Consider the following 21,480-nt stretch of genomic DNA (forward strand, 5'->3'; position numbering starts at 1 on the left):
GTGGTTATGCCTCTCTCCTGGACTATCAAGCTAGATGATTACCCTTCACTGTATGTTTCTCTGTGTGCGACAAAGTCTAGCAACGGAGCGGCATTTACAGGCAACAGAATATGTAGATTATATGCACTGCAACTAAATAAATGTCCATTCCTCTGAGTGAGGTCCATTTAACAATGCCCTGCCGGCTTTAGAAAAGGATTGTAGTTCATAGGTTCTTGATTGAAACAATAAACAAACCCTGTGAGCGGTAAAGTTAGCTGGAGGAACAAACACAGAAGATTTGTTTAGTGACATAAATTAGGACTTAGAATTATCTCAACAGTTTACATAACATTTGCTGCGTACGAATCCATTGCCTGTGGTGTTTAATATTGCATGTATGATTTGGCAGATCCAGTGTAATTTTACAGTGAAGCAAGGACACAACAGATGACAACCCTCCATGTGGCAAAAAAAAAAAAAAGTGATAGCTGTATCCACATATTGCAGATGTAGTGAAATAGATCTGAAATAGCAATTATTTATTTATCTGCATGTAGGATTTTTGTGTCTGTTTACTGATTTTGGTTTGGGGATTTTATCTTATTTTGGTTTTGTACTTAGGTCACTATTGCCTAAGTAAGAACTTAATATTTGTAACATACTGAGCGCATCACTTCATGTTTTGGAGTCCAGTGCCAGTTGCTTCTTGTAACACAGCCATAGTAACAAGGTGCAATTTGAGGTACTGATACTGTTCAAATCAAAATAGGAAGGATGATAACCTTGCAGACAAAAGGGCATGCAAAAATGTACGTGTATTTTGTCCACGGGATTCTATCTGCATTCATTATGACAGTTTTTAACTACTTGAACTGAGGAACCTAAACATGGCCAATCACTCTGCACAGAAATCTGTGGTTAGAAAAGAGCTTTGCCAGGGAGCATTTCAGAGCCTTCATACCACCCTGCTACACCTTTCCCAAGAGGATTCAAAGAACTTCAGCAAGTGAAAGACTTGCAAAGGTGCCCTTTGATGACAGGCACATTACAGATACAATTCTTCCTCTGTGCAGTCATCAAAAAACATTTCAAGTGCTAAGATCTATAGTTCTGCTTTCTGCTATGTTTAGTGCCATCAGAAAAACCCACCCTAAAAAATAAGAAAACAAAAAACCAAACCAAACAACTGCCCCCGCAGGATCTGGGTCAAGAACTTTCTTGTTGCCAAGTAGCAACGTTGTCCTGACTGCAGGGTAGCAGAGGCAGTGGGGGATATGCAATCTATCTAATACATAGATGAAGATATGACTTCTGGAAATCCCAGAAGGTGCAGATATGGCATACGGGCATGTACTGGCCCCTCTGAGCACTGCCTGCCATCAGTGATAACAGGGCTATTTAAACACAGTCTGCTGAAGAAATAAGCAGCATTTTCTATTCAAGTGCCTGAGCAGCAAGCAGCCAGTCATATTAAATGCTGAAGGAAGGAGTCTAAGGATTAATTTCCAGGGAGGTTGTCTGTATAACAGCAGCTATGTCAGAGGAGTAATATCTAGTTTACACAACAAAATATCCTTGAACTATTAAGCTGCAGGCAAAGACTGCAAATCAAAATTAATTACAACTCTGTGTCTTGGCTGTACAGAGACAGAAATGCTGCAGCCCAGTAGAGAAGAAAAGCCAGCCAGAGCACTGGTGAACGTTTAACAGGAGTTTATATTTTTAAATACACGGACTACATCACAGAGAGGGACAGCATCTAGCAGCTTTCCCCTTAATTTGGGGTACTTCTGTTACTGAGACAGAAATAAACGTTTCACTTTTGTATTTTTTTGAACATAAAACTACAGGGCATTTTCATATGTGAGGACGAAAACTACCTTTTTTGCTTTACCCATCTTATTCCAGACTACAAATAGACTCACCTTGCCATTGTGAATATTCACTGCCCTCCTCCCACCCCTAACTGTTTATTCAACCATGGCAACATTTTGGGATAGAATTATCAAATGGCTGGGATAAATTTTACTGTGATTTAACTTGGCGCAGCCTTTTAAGTGAAAGCATTTGCTATTACAGACCCTGATAATGGCACCCCTAGGTACAATACTCTATTTCAGAAGATCTGTGTTAAACATTATAAATTCCAAAATAGTTACCTCCTCTGGAACAAAATCATTAAGCCGAGTAGCCTGACTTAATTAGACTTAAATGTCACCAGTGATTCGCTCTGTTTTAATAAACTCATCTGTTTTCATGTCACTTCTGTAATTTATGCCATAAAAAGCCAGTCATGTTGTTCCAGTGCCTCAGGAGCACAGTTAGGAACTATCTGAAAACCTTCCAGGACTACCTTCTCAAAGGTTTCATGCCACTGTAGCAGCTGCACACAGTGCCTGTGAACATAAAGCCTTTCCAGGGAAAGGCATCACAGACAGCTTTGTGGCTATTAGAAAATTTAGAGCAACAACATTAAAAAAAGGAGCCCAAGTGCAGCTGAAGGAAGAGCTCTATTAAGAAATCCGCTTTGCTATACAGCTCTGAAAGTGAATAAAGAAGCAGCAAACATAAGGAAATGGGTGTTTATGGGAAGACTATTGCAAAATGGTAAGTTGCAAAATTTGCCTGGTAGCTTAGCAAGTTCACTGTCTTCCCTAACGCTTTTGTAAAGAGGTGCCAGAGCTGTGGGTCAGAGCCAAAGAACAGGCTTTCTTCAACACACAAGGTCTTTTCACCTTGACCTTTCAATATACCTGGGTATTAAAGTTGCCTCAGGAATCTGTGTAAAGATATTACATGCATTCAGTCCACCAGCACTTTAAAAGCCAATAGATGACTTACCAATATTCTCCAAGTATACATTTACATGTGGGAGGGCAGGAAAGGAGCTGTGGTAAGGATCTCAGATCTGCGCATTTAACTAAGTAGTGCACAGACACCATCCTAAAGGGAGTTTAAGCGCTCTGCAGCAGAACTTCATGTGATAACCTCCAAGGCACAAACCCTAGAAATATGTTCTTGAGCTCTCTAAAGATATTCCCCTTTCATGATAGACAGGAGCCAGAACATATATAAACAACTACAGGTTACCTAAGTTTCATAAGATTGGTACTTACCATTGTGATGGATCCAGTCTAGGAACAGAGTTTGCTGGACAGGAAGCCTGCCCCAATCTACTTCAAAGCACAGCTGGGAGTAAACAGGTATGCTAATGAAGAAATTACATATGCTACTCATTTACCAGCTCCCAGAGGAGCCTTAATAGCAGAAGTTGATTACACATGCAGCAGCAAGAAGGTCCTATACCTGATTAAACACATTTGTGGGTACACACTCCTTTCTGTGCTAGAAGCAAACAGGACAGGCAACATGCAGCCAAAACTAATTGTAATGCATCTCCTGGTCAGATTAACAGGACCAAATGCTCACCCTGGTTGGTGGTATTTCTAATTAGAGACTGAAAGACACTACCTGATATCTGTGATTAAAGAAAAAAAAAGCCAATTAAATGAGCATACAAATACCCTAGGTATATTTTGGTTTTATGTTCTTTTTCCTCTACAAATACTGACAAGATCGGTGTGCATGAGTTAGTGATGAGTGGATATTGCTGAAACTGTGTTTGCTTTCCATTTTGTTTGAAGTAGCTCCACTGGAAGCAGGTTTGTTTACTTACTTTGTTTATTTACCTGGTGTTTGATAAATGGTCTCTGACACTCAGTTATCAGGGATTCATACTCACATCCCTTATTGGAAACTCCATTCTACTAATTGTTGCTGTAAACAGGACAACACAAGAGGTGGTTTTGCCTCCAGGCTGTTTCAGCCGAGTCTGGTATCAGCCATGTTTTATTACAACCTGTAAGACTGGAATCTCTTTGATTGTCCTTCCTAAGACTTAGGATTTCTTTTTCTTCTTTTTCCCCTTTCACATGCAGTCAGACACGCAGGGTACATTCAAAGGAATATGTTGATCTTAATGACCTCTCAAAATTTATCCTGGGGCTAATCAGTGACTTGCTGTGTTGTGCTGGCTAAATCTATCATGGTATTGAATAATTCACAGCCTGCCTTAAAGGCTCCAGACTAGGTGATTTACCCCATATTAATGTGATGCTTTTGAATTTTAACAGTCTTATGTTAATGTTTTACAAAATGATAAAGCACTACAATGATAAAGCATGCTTCTGAACTCTCCAGCAACAAGGGATGATGGTTTGAACCACATAACTCTAGCAAAGGGCATCCAACAATATCAGATTTATGACTGTTGCTGCAGCATCTGTCATAAGCTTGGACCAGAGCAAACCATTTTGTTGCATCTTACCCTGTTCTTATTGCACAAGTGGCCTTTCCAAACCTGTCTGACACTTTAATGAAAGTAGTCAGGCATAAAAGGTAGGGCATTCTGAATGCAGAATTAAGTGTTCCAAAACTGGTTTAGTGCAGAGGTTATATATCCCTTTGAGAAAAGACTTAGAAGAGAACAAAAGGGATTTCATCACTCAGAGGTTAGAATTTCACAGAGCAGCGCTCACGAGTGGGGTCATAGTTTTCCATTTGAAAAGGAGACAGCCTGCCAGCAAAGCTCAATGTGTTAGGCACATGTTGGGTGTTGAGAATCATAAAATGCAGGCCAGGTGATGTGAACACTCACACCCCTTTCCTCCAGCTCTACTGCACCTTTGTATTTCAGTCACTCAAGAGACCATACATGTGCTTTTACTAGCATCTCAAGAGAACAAGTGAATGGCATTTATATCTTAAAGCTTGCTTATGTGCTTGCTGTGAGAAGGGAGTTGTGGGCGGGGGAAAGACACAATGTCTCTTCAATATCTGCTTTATACACTTCAATGGCAATGGCATGCTTGTACCTACACAGAATGGAAACTAAAGGGCAAGTACTTCAGCCCTGGACCTTCTGGTAGATGGCAAGGTGTCAAAAGAACTTCAGTTCTGCTAAATGCAGCCTAATACAGATGGGAGAGAGGGGGAAACTTCTTACTCACCTGACATTGGTCAACTCAAGCTTCTGAGAATGGAACTTGCTGACAGTTTGCATGGAAGATGGTGGCTCTCCATCTTCATACAAGGAAAGGCTAGAGAAGAGAAAAAAAGGAAGACAAAGAAATGAGAATAAGGAATTGACAACAGTACGGAAACATAACACACAACAGTGTGAGGCATTATCTGGATTGCAGTCTGAAGTACCATTTCCTATCACTGACAGGCAAAACAATTGCCTTTATGGATTTAAAAAATATTTTTTTGTTCCAAAAGGCAAGAAAAACCCCACACTTATTTTCCTCACATGACTCTGTGTTCCATATTTATTCTGACAGGGAGAAGAGGACAGCATTTAACAGAGTAAGCTATCTAGAAATGCTAAGATCTTGAGTACTAAGGTGCTCACCTAGCAAATAAAAAAATTAATCTTTAGTTTGCATTTCCTGGCTTGCAGTAGAGACCCAAGCCTTCATTTTACATACTCCAACCTAGTTCCTCAAATGATAAAGTATAGAAGCTATCTCTAGCATAATGAATATAGTGCATAGCAATGCACTATGGAACAGCTGCTGTTAGTTTTTAAATGGACTGCAAGCAATTATGGAACTCACCTGGGACATAAAAGCCCCAGGTTTTCATTCAGTGTTAATTCAGATAGCCATGTTAGTTTCTGGCTTACTGGCTGCTCTAGGGTGGGACTGTTTGTTTCCAGAAAATTCAGTCTCCACCTAAGAGATTTTCATGACAGCTGGAATGTTTTGTTAAGACAAGTCAATGTTAACAGCAGCAGCAAAAATATCCACCAGTTCTTCTAGACACTTCCAAAAAGATACTACAGAACTACTTTTCACAACACATGCAATTGAACCGTGAAGACTGTGGCTACAGTTCAAAAACCAATGACATAAAAAGTGACCGAACATTTAAAAGGCTAACAATACCATCTGGAATTTAAATGATCTCTATTAATACATAAGCTGGAAGAAGCACTAAACTGCATGCTTGAGAGTTTAAGCCAATCTTTGCTAGTAGGTATTAGAAGGAAATCTATTGCAGATTATCCTATCGTTGCCTAACTTAGGGTCTCATGAATCTGCATTGGAGCATCTGGTGCAGTCAGACAGGAAACTGAAGTATGAAGCCATGTTGGTATTTATGTTCTTCTGTATCTATAGCATGTGTGGAACTTAAAAAAAAGCTGTGCACCTTCAGAACTTTAGAGAATTAAGTCGTGTATGTGGGTGACTGAGAATGCTGTTATATACATGCCTGAGATTGAATATCTACATTTGAACATGTTGGCTATAACATACATCTATCGCTGTAATGAAGTGCCCATAGGACCATTCAGGTACAAAGCCATCCTGAAACATAAAAAGAACAGCTTCAGCAGAGGTGCTATTCCATCTCCCAGGCCCTGAGAAGGATCCATTCTGTGTACATTCCTGATGGTTATTGTCTAACCAATTCTTTAAAAACTGCAAAACAAGCAATTCCATAACAACATTAGGCAGTCTATTTACAGTGCTTTGTAAGCTTTAGTGCTGGAAACTTTTTCCAATGCCCAGTTTACATCTCTCTGACTGTAATTCAAGCCTATCAGTTATATTCACAAAGGATATGGAGAGCAGATTACATCCTTTCTCCCTGCAGCAGCCTTTATGTCTCCCCTCTCCTCTCTCCTTTCCACATTTCTCTGAGGCTGTGTTTTCAAACTCCTCATTATCCTTACTCTTCTTCACTGGACTGACTTCAATTTGTCCACCTTTCAGAAGAGTCGTGATCAAATTTGACACAGTACTCCAGCTTGGATCTAATGAATGTTGAGTAGATCAGAAAGAGAGGCTGATGTGCCTTCCAAGGCAGGTTCCTGTCTTACATTGTACTAGGGCATCTTCCTTTTTTGCAACTGTTGCCTTATGATCAGCACGTGATCTACTAGAACTGCCAGGTTCTCTTCTGCAGAGCTGTCACTAACAACCAAATCTATCCTGTGCTTATGTAGCTGATTCTCCTTGTGTAAGTGTAGAACCTTTCCTTGCCCTTACTCAGCTGCATCTCACTTTTGCAAGTCACTCTTGTGTTTTGTCATGATCTTTCCAGATTCTCATTTTCTCTCTGATTTCTCTTTGGTCCCTTTTAGTGCTGTGTTACCTGTAAATGGAATAAATACAGTTTATATCCTGTCGTGCAGCCCCATGACAAAATCCTCTATATTAATATGGACAGCTTATAAATGCTAGGATGAAATAAAAACCTTCAGACTAGCGTCAGCACTTCCTTAGAAACTACAGTCAAACAAGCACAAAATTTACATCTAGAAACAGATTTTTTTTCATTCTTTTGCTCATTAAGTACTTGTTTGTTCCAGTTAACAATCAAAAAAAATCAAGCATTGACCTAATTCTAAAATCAAACTAGAGTTAATATCAGGAGTAGATGACATATATTTCTCTTTTAGCACTAGTCAATTTAAACATCAGTCATACAAGAACAGATTTACAGCTGAAATGAGTTGCCTTCTCAGAATAAATGAAGCAAGGAAGCCTGTTATTTCCTCACTCAATCTTTTGCATATAGCATATGTATTGTAAGAATAACCCATGTATTTCAAGGTCTGTAGAATTTAAAAGCATCCACATCTTGCAAAAGGAGCCTTAAAACTTACCTCCAGACACTGATTATTCTGGAGCATGAGTCATTTAGGAGTGTCTTAGTTAATAACAACCTGCAGAGGGGAAGAAATTTTATTCCACAGTCTAAAGTATTTTTTTAATCTTTTCTAGTATCAAACTTTACGGAACTAGCTCTCCTCCTCATGGTAAATACAGTTTTATGGTGTTAACCTAACAAATATCTTTGACTTCGGAAAAAATGTCATCTATTTCCTTACACTTAGACAAGAAATTACAGTAGAACCAGTTATGTCCCTGAAAGATTAAACATTTCTGAATGCAGCCATTGCATATCATTGCTGTAATTCAGTCACTCACAAATCCTCTCCATCAAGTTACATTAGAAAAAGTGTTAATGTTTCATTTAGAGTTTCATACATTAGTAGAAGAGCAACCAACTTTCTGAAAGAAAAATCAGAGCAATGGGTGTTCAAGAATATAAGTGAGAATGTTTTTAGTAGATCTTGTGTTCCTCACTGACCAGAACATGAGTAAGAACTTCTGTGTGTCTTTACAAGTTCTTGTCAAGGCTAAGAGTATATTTGTTGTCTCTGTATTATGGGAGATTCTTAATACTCATCTCTCTTGCAGGACTTCTTGAATACTTTTTTCAGCACTTCAAGACTTACACAAGAGATGCTGTATAAGTGGAAAGCATGATGGTGACACCTTTTTTTTAATATCTCAGCAATGATGACTTATTACTACTCTGCATTCAACTTCTTAGCCAAAGCACTTGATAATCTTCTCATTCAATCCTCTATACAGTAAAATTCCTTATTTACAAAAATAAAAGACTTATTCTGATTAAATTGTCTCCCTTTAAACAAAGATGAATAATTTTCGCTGTGGGTCTTCAACACTTAGCTGAAATATAACCAAACAGATGTCAAGAAATGGTAAGAAGCATCTTAAGAAGCTACTTAAATTATGAGTGGCTTTGTGTAGTTTTAAAATTTGCATCTTTTCCATTCTGAGTGGCAACAGAATGGAGACTTATTCTTGTTGCATGGATATGTTGTAACCAATAGATTTTTCACAGGGCTGTCCAAAGGAAAAATTAAAAATTAATTAATTAAAAGCTTTATGGAAGACAAAGCCTGAAATAGGATCACCAATTGTTGCAGCTACATTACTCCACATCATGAGCAATGGTGGCCTAAGAACCGGAAGAGACCTTGTTCTATACCACTGCAGAACAGAAAACCTTTTAGCTGTAATGCCCTTGGCTAGCTGTGATGGTCAGATATATACATTCTGTCTTACACAGAGGAGTTGAAGCCATGCCTGGCATTTTTATTTGTTACTACAAAACAAAAAATCAATGATAATGGTTTTTAATACTCTCTCAACTGTCACTTCAGGGCAGGGACTGCTTTTGTGCTTACAGGACACCTAATAAAACAGGGCCACAATTTAATTAAAAGGTCAAAGAGCTTTTAAAATTGAAATAACAAAAAAGAACTGCTATAGTAATATATTCCACAGAACCAGCCTGCAAACCCTGAAGAACCTGGCTAGAATGGCTGAGCCATTACAGAGCAGGTGATAATTATCTTCTTGTGTATGCCAATGTCACATTAGGACTTAGAGCAAATCTTCTTGCTGCAGCTTTAGCTCAATATTTCTTTACCGATTTACCATGGACAGAGAGAACAGATCATTCTTTTTCTTTCTGAAGCAGCCTTTTATGTACTTGAAGACTGTTAATTTAGCTCTGTTCAGTCTTCTGCTTTTTACTCTCAGTAATACCAATTCACTCGGTCTTTCTTTGAAGGTCATGTGTTGTAGACTTCTGCTCATTCTCATTGCTACCCCCCAATACACATCTAAAGTGTGCAAAGCTATCTTCTTGACCTAGAAGGAATATTGCAACATACTGTTAAACACAGGTTTCCAGAAAGCTGATAAAATATATCCTGTTAAAAAGCTGAGTGGCAAATAAAAGTAGGCAAAAACCCAGGAATGATAGTCCATAGCAGTGCCTAGAGCACTGTTTGCTAATGTTAACATAATAATAAGTGTATGTTTGTGTGAGAACTGGCAGGTAAACATACTGTCTGCTATGAAGACTTTCAAACCTCCTGGGGGCAGTGAAGATAAACCAACACTCTACCCCGAAAAGCAGACTCCAGCCAATTCAGTTTAATAAGCAGATCTCATCTCTCCAGTGCTGCATCAGTTCAGTACCCAGCATAATAAAATGAGTCATCCCATCATCTCTTCCTACTTCCAATGCTGTCAGCAAATTGCAACAGCTTAAGTAGCTCAGGAAAAAGTCTCTTTCTGCTGTTTCCTAAACTTAACCCATTTAGAATCCATGTGTTACGGTACAAGAGTATAAACTGAAGGCTTCCTAGCAATATTTCAGTGAATAATCGAGGGAATTACTGCTGTTTCCAAGAGAAGAAAATGTGAAACAAGTTTAACAAAATAAAATGAGCCTGGAGAGGGTTAATAACAGCCATTCCAGAGAGACTGCAAGTAATTTTACAAAGAATATTGTTGATTGCATGCCTACTGGACAAGTTAATACAGTGAAAAATGTCTGAGGAGAGGAAATGAATGGAAGATTGAGACTGCTTTGTACATTCAAAAAAAACCCTGTATCATAGTGAAAAAACAGCATGCTAGTCTGCTTTCAAATGTGTAATCAGCTCATTTTGGTTTGTTGATGATAGGGAGGTAAGTGGATAGCCAAATTCAGGTTAGCACAAGTGACTGTGAAGTGATTAATACTTAAGATACCTGAGGCAGAGTAAGTAGAAGTGCAAGATGTAATTAAGAAAATAAAGAACATGAATAGTAATGCTTTTCACACCTGGTGAGAAAGGGCGCATTGTTGACATGGTGTGATAGCTACAGATGGTAACTGAAGTGGGAAATGTGTGAGAGGTAGTGACAAAATACAAGGATTTGTAGGACTCTTCTGAAGAAGACCTGATTTTCAAAGATGTTTTCAAGTCAGGAGTATACAACCCTGTAAGTCAATTGGAGAAGGTGGGAGATGAAATTTTGTTTGTTAATTACAAATATGCTAACGGTGGCAAATAGGAACTCACTAGTTACTTAATCAGAGTGTCATTGCTCTACTATAAGCCTTACTTAAGACTACGTTAGGTAGTTCTCTTGTCTTAAAAATTAATTAGCAGTAAACTTTAACTTCTCCCACACTTCACAATTTAGGCAGATGTTTATTGAAGTAGGTAAATAAACTGAAATAATGAGCACATTTAATTAGGAATTTAAATTGTCTGAGAAGTTATATCCTAAGCTGCCTAGAACATGAACCAAACAGAAGGAAACGGTTTACGTGTAACACCTATCAATGCATGCGATGATGCAATGTATATATACTATCAAGTAACATTTGGGGTTCCATATTCACCATGTCTCCACGATTCCACTTCAGTTTTGATTGCCTAGTAGTTACAAGTTATTAAATAACAAACTGAGGAACAAAAAAATGCATAAATGCCTACTAAAGATGTTTACATTAGAAGAAAAGGCTGTGACCTTTTTGCTGTTTATAAAGGATCAAGCAACAACTTGATAAAGCAGTAGCCACTGCTTTCAAGTCTGAGGTTGGTGGCATTAAGTAAGGTCTCCAGACAGCAACCTGTCCAAAAAAAAATATCTGGTATAACGCAGTCTCCTTCAGCAGTGCTTCCGCCACCATCTCAATTAGCCATCGTCTCAATTATCTACCTCATGTATTACTGTGTCTGACAAGCAAGCAGCCCCGAAGCACAGACCACAGTCCCTGCTTCCTCTTTCATTTTCCAAGTAACAATTAGACCTAGGTATGATAGAATAGGATGTGGTGGATGTTCCCTTCTCAAGGGAGGGGTTACATGCCTCAGAGGAGCAAAAATATCCAATTGAAATCATGAAACTTGAATCCATTTTTTCCTGAAAAGTGAGTATTTTGGTATTTTCATGGACTATCTGCTCCTTCACACAGAATTCTTAATATCAGTCTCTCAGCCTTGACCATACAGCAAGTCATGCTTCCATTTGCTCCTGGCTGCAGAGCACATATCAACTCAGGGACAAGAAACATGTACTTCTTGGAAAAAACATGCTTCGGGCATGCAGTGGCTGCTGCACTCTTGCAGCACTTTTAACTACCTCTGTTTGTACCTCTGGGAAGATCTTACCTACACCACATGCTCTGCTGTGGAGGCAGAAACTAACCGCTAGGGTCTAACCCTTTTCTCAGTAAATCAAAATGGCAACATTCAGCTCTATTCCTTTTACAACTCAGAGTGAAGTTATCTTGCAGCAAAACCAAGCAAAGACTTTGGAGTAAGGAAATCAAGAGCTGCTATACTATGTGATTGGGGAAAGAAGAAGAGATTTTCAGGAGACAAAGGCTAAGTAAAAAAAAAATCAGATAGCAAGACAATGTCAGTATTTTTTGGTTTATTTCAATATGGGAATTTAAACTGATGACTTCCTGGGCTGCAGATTAAAAGCTTATAGAGGATGCAGATAATCTTTCATGCAGAGGATGTTGGAGGCTTGGAATTCACTCTTTGGTATTTGACATACCAGTTTTAATCCTCATGTTAGCTCTTGGGAACTCTCTGACCAAAGGTAAATAGCCAGCTTGTCTCTTAATAAGCATGAGGATAACAATTTACAATAACCTTAGGTTTGTGTGGAAGGGATGCTACATAAAGTATCTGTGCCATTTTCTGGATGGGACACTGGAGATTTAAATAAGTTTTACTAAATGAAACTAAACAAATGTTTTTATCAAACTATAAAATTAGTTAAATAAGTTCAGCATACTCAGATAACTTTCCTAATCCATCATACACTAGAAATTATTTTTCTGCTTAGCTAAATCTGCATTTACATGTTCCAGGTACCAACCTCAGCAGCAAATAGGTATTCTATTTCTACTACATAAATGACCACTTTCATTTTGCACATATCAAAATACTTTTCCCAGTAGTTTAAGAATACTCTAGCGCCAATTTTTATTAAGAGACTTATTTCATATAGGAAATGCATTCAAGCATGAATGTAACCTACCCTGTAACTGCTGTAAACTAGTATGAACATCCTAAAAATATTTAGTCCCCACTTATTCAAAATCAGCTCTTAAAATGACACTGTTCATAAATACTTTCAATATTGGATTTGTGGCTCTATACAGATTCAATAAATTAATTAAAAACTTAATCTACCACCATTGCTAGTGATGAAACATAAACTGGATGGTAAATGAGTGAACCATATTGGTGTCTTTTCCATAGGAAATACAAAAACCTATCTTGATTTTGATAAATAAATCACTGTTAGTTACAGTACGGCTGTAGCTGTGTGGCTTGCAACACTAGAGAAATAAAAACTCTAGAGTTTTGCCTAACAAGGTGGTTTATCCACCAGTTGTACGTGGCTTAGAAAGGAAAGACCTTGGTTTTCTCCCTTTCCTCACAGATATATAGATCCTTACTGTCTGGTTGGTCTGCATTGGAGTCTAGTGGTCTCCACTCGTTTGACCTGGACAGCAGTGGCCCCAAGAACGAACATGCTCATAAACCCTCTGTTATGAGCATATTATACCACTAGATTTTTAAGCAGGACTTTAAACTGTTTTGTACAAAAAAAATGAAGGTCCAGAGCAGCCACTATTTAGCTGAATCCCCACTCACTTCAGGAAGATGAAATTCAGCAAGGACATAGTAAGAATTACCAGAAATCTGTATTAGAGGCAAACCCATTGAAATTACATTCTTGCTGCCTTTATAGTAGGAATCAAGTAAACAAGATAGAAATTGTGTAGATAAAAATATTACTTTCAATCTGAAAGTTGGTGACTATGATCTGTAATTGCTAATAACTTTTAAAATGTATGCCCGTATTCTTTTTAAGGACTAAGGTTAACAATAGTTTCTAGTATTTCTTGCTTCCTATTCTTTCACCAATTAGTAACTGCAAGACATCTCTTTAATTTTAATTGGCCAAAAAGTAAACCGTGAAGATTGATCACCAAATACTTTTTCCAGACTTTAAGATAAGTAGGGTTAAGAAACAGAAGGAAAATTAAATAAGAGGAGCAATGTTTAATGCCTTTGGCATTATTTCTTTTAGTTAGTGGTGAATGCTAAGTGATGTTTCAAACTGAGATCACAGTTGAGCAGACAGAAAGGAAAATATCATTTTGTCTGTGAAGTTCTCAGAAAGATGAACCTGTCAAGAGGTAGAGAAATAGGTCACATGAAAGTTAATGGAAAGTAATAAATGGAATACATTGTGCCACAACGCTTCATCTCAATTAAAAGTTCACATGCTGAATGCCATTTAAATTGACATGTACCCAGCTCTTATCAGCTTGCTTATTTATAGTCTTTGCATTTACAAAGGCTGTTTATTCCACTGGGTGGTCTCTGGAATCCTATAATCCTAATAAGAATTGCATTTCTTAGTCAAGAATAATTGAAGTGTAAAGTAGCGAAATGCCAAGATTCATAGGAAAATGTTTCATGGGAGAATGTTTCTCTATTACAGATGTTCAGGTGCCTCAGAATAAACTGATGTTAGAGAAAGAGTGGGGTTTTTTTTCTAGCAGTGTCCAGCACTAGACTGACATGAACTAACCATTATTCTTTGAATGCAGTATCATCATCACTTTAAGAGGCAATTCCAACACCGCCTTTTTACAGTTCAAGACAAAAAAGAGTGGTTTGGAAGGCAATCCAGAGAACATGTCATAGCTGAATGACATGCCACACTGCTGCACCTCAGCTTCCCACACACACAAGGTGTGATGAGAATAATGAACTTGCTGAAAGAGCTATAAAAAGCTGACTGGGGGGTTACAGCTTTATCCTTGCATGACGTTGTTGCAAGAGGTGGATAATAGTTTATAGGGATTACTTGAGCCACTTGTAGATGAGATAAAGCTTTGTAGCTTTTGTATGGGAGAGACGGCTTAAAGCTGAAGGTGAGACACAGAAAGATACTATAGGTACTACTAAAACTGGGAACATGACTGCAGCACGCTGAGGAGAAAAATGTTAGGCGTCAGAAGGGTGCATATTTTAAGTTGCATGTGAACTCTTGCTCTCTAGGTCAGATGTCTGACTTAGAGCTCCATCTTTAAGTACTTTATCCCTCTTCTTAGGTTAAATGCTTCACTAAACTCACTTGTCTCAGGGTGATAGTGGGAGATATTGTCTACATAATTGCTTGCTAGTCCTTGAACTTGCTCAGGAAATGAGAGCTCTGGTGTGTAGCCCTCTTTCAGTGCCAAGATCTCAACCATATTTCCTCCAACTCCACGGGAAATGCCTGCATCGTATAAGATTTGGGGAGCACCTTTCACCTCCTGTTATAGCTGTGCTAGCAAGAGGGAGCCTGGCATTGCAGGAATGGTCCACCGCTACAACATGGAAGGGATGAGTATGGATCTCTGTTTTGTGATGAACAAATGGATGCCAGAGTGCCACAAGCACACTGAATAGAACAGAAACACGGGATGTTTGGTAGCTTTACTAGCTGAGAGCAGAACTGAGACAGGCACGGATCACTTCCTTGCTCAGACTGGGAGGCTAGTGTGCATGTGCAGAAGCCTACACACGGTCACCAAACACTTCCACTGCCACAGTGTTAATAGGATGCTTCATTTCAGGCAAAGATGTTTCTTAATTAAATGTAATTAAATTAAAAAAATCTCACAGGGCTTTTTTTCTGGGTTTTTTCTGGTTGTTTTGTTTTGGTTTGTTTTCTTCTGAATCATAGCCCCGACAGAGTAGTGATTTTGGAACAAAGACTGCATCAAACCTACAAGTCAGCAGGTAGATGGGCATGGTGGGAGTCTGGACTATGTGGGAGACATTCATTATAGCCCTCTTTGGGGGAACACAGTGCCTTTCAGCAGCTAAGAGCAAAACAAAACCCAAGAGATATTCAGTGAAAGAAATACAAGCTCACAGTGCTGTGGCTCCTGTTTGCAACAGTTCCAAGATCTGCACTGCTCTGACAGTCAGGCTGGCCAATATAAAAGTCAGGAATAGGAGAAAAAACCTCTTACAACTTGTACAATTGCACAAGTATGCAGACGTCTTTTCAGAGAGTTTATAAATGAAAAGGAGAACTGTTCATCCTTAGCTTACAAACACGTAAATGTGCATTGCTACCATGCAAATCAAAGTATCTGTGATTTGAAAAAATCATACCTGTGTCTGAAGGTCTGATCCTGAATTGGCTGCTTACATTTAATTCTCCCAAGCTGTATGTGTTCTAATGTCCTGAGCACTAAGGATTTTGCACTGAATTCTTGCTGATTCTTATTTGTTCAGTGTAGTTGAGAAACTGAGCACTTTGGGTAGCTGTCTCCCCTCCTCACCCAAAGCCTTAGGCTTATTCTGCTGTCAAAAGTCTGAAAAAGAATGCGTCAAGGGTTATATTTAAAATGCTTTTAAGTGGAATTTGTACTCGGTTAATATTTAAGTACTGCCTACAATGCATGCAATAAAATGGAAGTATGCTTTGGAAGGCTCTGATTGAATGTGCATGTCAGCTGGTGCTCTGCTAGCCTGATGCAATTTGATTTTGATATAATGTAATAGAGCACAGTGATGAAAACCAGCAATCCTAATAAGGCTCCTCTTTTCACAGCTTATTTATTTTTCGCCAGCGAGGCAGGTGCCTCTCTATCTCTCTCTCGCTTTCAGAGCATGTAATCAAAATAATTAGCTAATACAATTTTTCTTTGTGTCATAATTAAATGAAATCTAAGTAACAGACTATTACTTTCATATTGCAAAACCATAGGGTCAAATTTTCAACTAGTATATACTGGCAGCATGGATGTCAGCTGAACAAAGAAAAAACCTTGCAGCAACAACCTTACTCAACAGGAAAGAAATGGACTAACGGGACCTGACTGCCCTGTAGGTGCCCAGAAGATGGCTGGCTGTGTTCCATGCTGTTTCAGTTGCCTGCTCTTTAGCATCTAGGCAGATTAGACTGTGCTGTGACTTTTGTAAGGTGGAAAATTGTATGAAGCTACCAAATTCATTTCTGTGTGATTCTGGTTTTGAACACAGGTTTCTAGGGTGGAAAGGCTAATGCATTAACCGATCACATCAAGCACATCTCATTATGCAAAAGATAATGTTAACACACTCCATTTCCTACATTTTTAAGGATCTGATGCTTTCAGGGACTTTTTTTCTCCTCATGCTAATTGTACTCTCTGCACCTTTTATCTAATTTAACATGTAGTTTGTGTCAAAAAACTTCTTGGAACAAAACAACAATCAGGCTTTCATGCAATCACAGATCCTCTAGGAACCAAGAAAAGTAAGCTGTGGCAGAACAGAAGAGGATGCTATTCTCAGTCCCAGTGGGCAGCAAAGCTAAGCAAATGAGAGTGACGTGCTGACTTGAGTATGTTCGGTCTTGGAAGAAAAATGCTTTTTTACTTTAGAAGTGTATGCAATTATCCTTTTTCTCTCCCAGCCACATGCATACACATCTGGTGCTAATTCTGGCCTTTACAGGATGCTTTTTATGTCACTGTGGGGAAAAAAAGCTGTAAGTGTTCTGAACAAGCATAAAAGTGCTAAGCCATCATCATAGAGAATAGTCTGCAACACTCTAGCCTCACAGATTTTAAAGGATGTATCCAATATCTTGTCTGAAGTATGCTGTCCTGAACCAGCTGAGATGGCTGGCAGTGACAACTTCTTTTCCCATCCTGCATAGGGATGCAGGAAGAAGTGTAGGGAACCTTGATGAAATCTGTTGCTGACATTTAAATAAATTAATGACGTACTCTGTATACAAACAAGAGAAGCTGATGTTTCAGCAGTGATGGGCCTGATTAGTTTTTAATTATGATGAAGCCGACATTTTAGTGGTTTGTGTTGAGCTTTTTAAGCCAAAATTTCAGTGAGTCTGCTCATGTGGAAACATGTTTTTATTGATACATCAGCTATGTGAAGGTCTGTACATACTGGCTAAATCTAAATTGTGCACCAAAGACATGCTCCTGATTGTCCCGACAGCAGGCTTCATTTAGGGAGCAAATGCAACTCCCTTCACACCTACACACCTGTTTCCTTCCCAAATAAACAACAAATCTATAGGTGGACAGGAAATGGTGTGCATTTGGTTCTCTCCCAGACAAGTCACAAAATGTCTAGCAGCTTTATACACAGGAGTTGAGAAGTGCCTCTGGCTCAGTTAATTTAGACATAGCCACTGCCATTTTCCTGTCTGCTGCACTTCCAGTGAAGGGGAGTCTCTGTCCTGTGATGGTAGGTAGCTATGAGGTAGCTGCTATTTTATGAGAGCAATTGATGCAACATATTAAGAGAGCAATTTTAAGATGGATACATTACTGCTATTCTTCTTGATCTGTTGCTTTTCTAGCTAGAAATATAATAATGTTGTCAGTCTGAAAGAGTGGACACTTTTTGTATACAGAAAAAAATAATCTGTTTCCATATAGTAAAGCGAAAGTGCAAATGTTCAACTCTGCCTGGTAGCTTCAAGGAAATTATTGAAATTCGTATTTATGATGCTGTGAAGACGTGGTATTAGGAAAGCATTAGTCTTGACCAAGACTATAGAGAATCAATTCACATGTCATTCTTAAAGCTTAAGTGACTATTAAAATGCAGATAATTTGTCTGAGTTGGTGAAGTAATCTCAAGCCCTCGAAGGGGAGATGTTAAGCCAATTAAGCAAACAGGTGTAAGTTGCGCAGAAGCCAACAAAAAGATAATGTTATTCTCTTATTCCTCTTGCCACTCAAATGTTGCTTGCAGCCCCTCAAAAATGGCACAGACTTACTAGATCATTAATGTACTATTAGTGCTTATTTTTACTAAATGGCAGTTGATAATGTGGGATCTTACGGGTTTATTTCTTCATTACATCAAGTAAAGGTTCTGCAATGAGAAAATTGCCAATTTACTTTCCTGTCTGGAGGTAGGTGAGAAATATTTTTCCTCTCCTCTTGAATACAAAAATCTCAAAATTGTTCCCATCACATAAAAAGACACCTAAAAACTCACACTAAGACATGTGATAGGGCAGAGACATGTTTCAATCCCACTGTGATCAACTCTAACTAAAAAGGTATTTATGTTTTCAACGTGTATGTTTTCTTAAGCTTAACATCCATGAATGTTGACACACGTTAAGGATATTTAGTGTCGTACTTGGAGACTGCTCCCATAGGGGATTTTGGTTAGAAGTTGAAACAAAGTATATTTTGTAGGTAGTTAAATGTCCCCCTATTTTAAAGACATGATAAAATGTGACACCTTTGGAATCAGCAACTTGTGTTTTGTTCAGCTCAGGTGAGGATAGTTGCATCTTACAAAATTCTAAAGTAACAAGAGCAATGAAACCTGATTTCCTAAGGCTGTCTCTTGTGGCTGGATTCGCTGGCACCTCACAGCGTTAGCTCCAGCTGATGCTCTTCCCACTTGGAGTGCTTGTAATGTACAGACTCCTGCGTGCCTCGTAAGGGTAGAGCTCATGCTACAGTGGGCACTCCCTTTGCAAGGCAGCTGAAGATGCCTCTGCCCCTGGAAATTGTGCTGAACATAATACCTTTGAGACAACGACCTCTTCCAAATTTTGAATCATTCAAACAAATTCATCAGGCACAGATCAGACAGATACAGAGAGGGACACTGTGCGAGTCTTCTTTCCTTCTGAAACTAGTAAAAGGAGCTGCCATGGATGCCCCAGTAGTGTTTACAAGACAGACCCAACTCCATGTCTGCACCTCTCACCAGTTCCTGATGGATGCTAGAGCAATGCCACAAGAAAGTTATTTACAGAGGATAAAAAAAAGAAAAAAGAAAAAAAAAGAATAGAAGCATCCTTAGATCTGTTTGGTACCATTCCAATTTTCCCTCTCCCTAGCAGTAGAATGGTACATCGCTAGCTGACACTGGCTCAGTCTTGCTCTCAAACCCTGCAGGAGAATACACTGATGTTTGAATGGTGTTAACACATCCTGTTCTTTCCCGGCACGTCACCTTCATAACTGAGAGAAGGATCCCTTTACTTCTCACACTGAAATACTCGAACACACATAGCATTTAAAATGTAGTATTAATTTGCTTTGGTTGCATATTGCAGTTGATTTAGTACACAGAGAACAGTACTTGTGTGAGTAAATCACAAATGATGTGACAGATATTTTTTAACAGTACCATGTAAGAGTGTGTCAAATATTCTTCTTCTTTTACAGTGCATTAAAAGAAATCTTACCCTTGAACTGCTGAGAAAATAATTTATCCTAATTTTTTTTAAAGTCTGATTCAGTCCTCTTAACATAATTTCCTGAGCTTTGAACTCATTGAGTCTTCTAATAATGTCCTTAAATGAGGGAAGGAGGTAATTTTCTCTCTCACTGCCTTTAGGGGATCATCAATCATGGATCACTCATAAGTGTTAGCATTGCACCATGGCTGCCTTTTTCTTTTTTCTTTTTTTTTTTTTTTAAGAAGCCTAATCATGCATGGAGAAAGTGCTGTAGAGTAAAAGTTTCCATTTATAAATTGCAGTCTTTGTGCAGAATTGCTGTACCTCCTGCAAGGCAATTTTAGTATAAAGCCCTACAGTGATTCAGATCCCTAGCTACAATATTTTTTTTTATAACCTTTCCTTCACCCACTGCCACAACACATTTTTGTAACAAGCAAATTCCATGGATGTTATAAGGACAGATTTATAAATAAGTTGTACTGTGATACTGTCACAGAAGATGTGCTTATTAAGCCAAGGGATGATGCAAGTATTGAGCTATCAGAAAAGCCAAGCTACTTTTATTTAAAACCCAAGAAATAAGCACCAAGATATTAAGAAGTGGTTTGACTGAGCACTTACTCTCAAACATTTGCATATTCAGTTAATTTCAGTATTAAACCACTGTCAAATTATCATACTAGTCTTTTCCATTTGAAAAGCAGATTAGATCACACAAAATGTGATGGTCTTCATCTAAGCCCTCAACTGAATTTTCCCACATTACAAAAATCAGTATTTGCTTTTCCAAAAAGAATTGCAATTGGCAGTAGGTGATTAGAAGAAATAAAGTCAGAATACCAACTGTACCCAGTGGCAGTAAAAGTATGCAAGGGAAGAATGAAATTATTTCTGAATATCACTGTTTGTTGAAAATAAAAAGCATTTCCATATTAGACATTACTTCTTTCAGGAAAATAAATTGAAGATGGAACAAAACACCCCTAGTGCATTCCTGCTTATTTATAAAGTTCTGTTTCCAGAATACACCACTGCACAGCGACAGACAGCATCTGCTCACTACTCCAAGGTCCCACAGCACGATGTGCTTGTTCAGGATTACAGTCCCAAGGACTGTTCTCTGCCTCTTTCACCCACTCTTTCCACTTTCTTCTTCCGTTACTTTCACGTACCTTTCCGTTCAAACCACACTCTCTGAACTCCATTCACTCCTGCAATATGCATTTCTAAATGGCTTTATGCAAAACTTTTCTGCGGGCAGCTGCATGCCCATGTTTTGGCACAGGAGATGTTATTGTTTCATAAAGATGCTTATTTGTTTCTAAACGCTTGCGGAAAAGGAACACATCTTTTCACACTATGGTTTCATTACACTTTAAACCAGTCTTCCATGAGGTATATATAGTAGCAGCAGCAGGGAGCATCCTACACTTGAGGCTAGCAGTCTCACAGAAATACTGTGCAAATATGACTTTACTGCTTTCTCTTCTTTCATACAAGACTTGAATAACTGGCACTGCCTCATGCCTGTCAAAAGACTGCTCTGTAAATCCATTCCAAACAA

At 38.6% G+C, this 21,480-nt stretch overlaps 1 long non-coding RNA gene across 2 annotated transcripts in view; it reads right to left on the reverse strand.

The window, feature by feature from the left end:
• Positions 1-21,480, reverse strand: part of LOC114014665 (uncharacterized) — a 97,801-nt gene that overhangs the window by 35,825 nt on the left and 40,496 nt on the right. The window contains exons 4-7 of one of the 2 annotated variants that reach the window (XR_008731521.1): positions 15,857-16,059; positions 7,658-7,717; positions 7,053-7,143; positions 4,992-5,081 (exon numbers count right to left, since the gene is read on the reverse strand). This is a non-coding gene — a long non-coding RNA (uncharacterized LOC114014665). The remainder of the gene's footprint in view (positions 1-4,991; positions 5,082-7,052; positions 7,144-7,657; positions 7,718-15,856; positions 16,060-21,480) is intronic. The other variant, XR_008731522.1, reaches the window with a different exon arrangement.

Source organism: Falco cherrug, chromosome 3 (genome assembly GCF_023634085.1).
Source record: "Falco cherrug isolate bFalChe1 chromosome 3, bFalChe1.pri, whole genome shotgun sequence".
In the NCBI taxonomy this organism is placed as follows: Eukaryota; Metazoa; Chordata; class Aves; order Falconiformes; family Falconidae; genus Falco; species Falco cherrug.